This window comes from Streptopelia decaocto (genome assembly GCF_964273445.1).
Source record: "Streptopelia decaocto genome assembly, chromosome: 25".
NCBI lineage: Eukaryota > Metazoa > Chordata > Aves > Columbiformes > Columbidae > Streptopelia > Streptopelia decaocto.
In genome coordinates this window covers 2323990-2326711 of record NC_138680.1, presented here as the reverse complement: position 1 = coordinate 2326711, position 2722 = coordinate 2323990, and positions in this window count along the sequence as shown.

Genomic DNA, 2722 nt, shown 5'->3' with positions numbered 1-2722 from the left:
CCTCAGCCAAAAACCTTGTGGTATCCCGTCATTTTTGTGTAGACGGTGTATTTTCACTGCGAATTTCAGGAGACGGCGCATGTACAATTTAACAAGTCTTGTGGGTCTATCTTGTTCATAGGACTGGGTCAGACTTTATAGATGTGTTACTGTTGACATAAATAACAGGGCAAATATAATAAAACATAACTAGACCCCAAAGAAAAACCCAATCAGTAGCGTCTGCCTTCTAATTCCTCATTAGATAGAGTGTCAAAGCCTTGGCTAATCTCATCTTACTGTACAATCACTCCATCTGTTCCAGTCTCTAATTTCAATATGAATTGAAATAACCATAATTCCTGAAAATGCGAAAAAAGCATCTCAGATTTCCAAGCTCCTTTTGTCTCTTTGCGAATTTTACGCCCCTCTGTTTGGCACGGGGAGCTTTTCAAGTGCTACCGAGCGGGTTGTATTAGAGAAGACGACAAATGGGATCACTCCGAACCCTCCTCGAGAGCTCTCGCATCACCCCACGGTTGGATGGAAACGGGAACAGATGGGCGAGCTCCGCCAGGCGCGATATTAACCCCGCTGCTCGCTGACTGGTGGCCAACGACACATTCAAACAGTACCGATCTAAAAATACAAGTCTCCGAAACACGGGATGATCCCAAGCTTTTCGTACACGACGGCAAGACGGATGACCGCTTGGTGACATGCTTTCGCTGTGATTGCAAACAACTTCTTCCACGGAAATACAAGCATTTCGGCATCTCGATGTCTAAAAGAGAGCAAGTATTGAAAAGGGAAAGCGTGTTGCAAGGCAAATTTGTGGCCATTTGCCCAACGGCAGCTGAAATACTTCAACCATCACCTCGTTACATACAGAGTAACAGCAAAGAGAGCGCGCCGAGAGCGGTCATTGGAGAAATGGAGCAGGAGACTCGCGATGCTCCACGCCACTCTATGAAAATACCTCTGGTTTTGCTGCTGAGTACACAAATTCCCATTAGACTCCAAAGGAGCTTTGGGTGCCCAGAGCCTTTGAATCTCAGCCCATCTGAAGTTTTAAATACCCATTTTTTCCTCCGTATCACCAGTGAGCTGAATGACACATTTTCACGGTCGGTCTGTGAGTTCTCAGATACCAAAGGGTGAAGATTTCACAGATGTCCGAGGAATTCGGGCAACCCCAAGGTGCTCTGAAGGGGTTTGATGTGGAAAATGAGGCCTAGTCCCAGGGCAGGGGAACCACACTGCTGAAAAATCCATTTAAAAATCTATTGCTTTTCCCTCATTAGGTATCAAAAAGCCTCATCCAAACGAGCAGATCCCTGCACTTGTTTGTAGGGTGATCATTCCCCCAAATGAACAAAACAAGCTCTATTCTTCGTTCTTGATGCCGACGGGCAGGAGGGCTAATTGTTTCGAATTGCATTTCAAATGTCCCAGATGAGCTAAGTGCCAGGAGGTAGAGTTAAATCACACAACTACCCACTTGCTGCCTCAGAGTTTAAATAAATAGAAATTCGGGGCTAATTAATATTTAGGAAATGCAAAACTTGTCATCTTAAATCAGGCCGAAACACAATAATCACATTAAGTGCTTACTTCAGCAAAACACCGCTGAAATGCTAAGTGTTAGTGAACTATGTGCCTATTTATCCACTTAATTGACTCCTGGCTCTGACAGAACTCTATTACCCAGGAGTTAGGAGGAAATCTAATTCTGATCTGCATGTTTGCACTCAAGGACTTCTGTTTGACTTCAGCTTCTTTTCGGTGGCAGAACCGAAGGGCTACATTTCTACAGCTGTAATACGACTAAGTGGAGCAACAAATGTGACATTTAGCCTTTTGTGTGACGACCATCCATTCATATTCGGGACATTTTTCATCCTGCTCTACTTCAGTTTCACTTCCAGATGTCCTTTAAATAAAGAAGCCACTCGGTGCTTGAGCAGACAGAGTCTGATAGGAAGTACTGAGGCAAATCGCCAACTAGAGCCGCTAAATAAGCAGCGCTGCTGTTATTTGATACCTACATTTTGTAATATATTGTGCCACTGACATACAGACATCACCTTGTTCTGCACAACTTATAAAGGCCGCACGGAATAAAATCAAAAGCGTTACAGACCTACACAATAACTGAGTGTTTGAGCATCATTTCCCGCACAGGCCGCAGTTATAAAAAGCTAAAAGCCTTTGTTTTTTTGCAGGGTGGATGGCGGCTCTTGTGCGGACGCCTTCGAAAGCCACAGCTCAGTGAGAGCCTGACACAGCAGATCCTGCTCTCAAAAGCCAGGCTTAATAAAGGAAATGTGATAATCTCTCTGCTGTACCAGGGTGAAGCGCGATCGCATCTGACGGCCACGCGTTTGCTGGGGTTTCACGGCAAACCGGGAGCCCAGTTTGCAGCAGCAAAGGTTCGCACGTCAGTGCTGGGAGCGCTGGGCAGTGCCCAGGGGGGTTTTCCACTTTCGTCCTGCACATGATCTGAAAATCTGGTTGGTTTTCCCCACGAGCACTGAGTTTGAAGGGCTGTGCTGCTCCTTTCACTTCTCCTACATGCGACACATTTACGTCTTTACCAAGTTCACAAGGTATTTGTCCTCACCTTTCCTGTGCTAATACAGCACTATGAGAATGTTCACATTTCACCTTTCAACACGAACCGACACCAGTCAAGCTAATTACACCTCTCAGAGTGAAAGCCGATTCCAAGAGACATAATGCT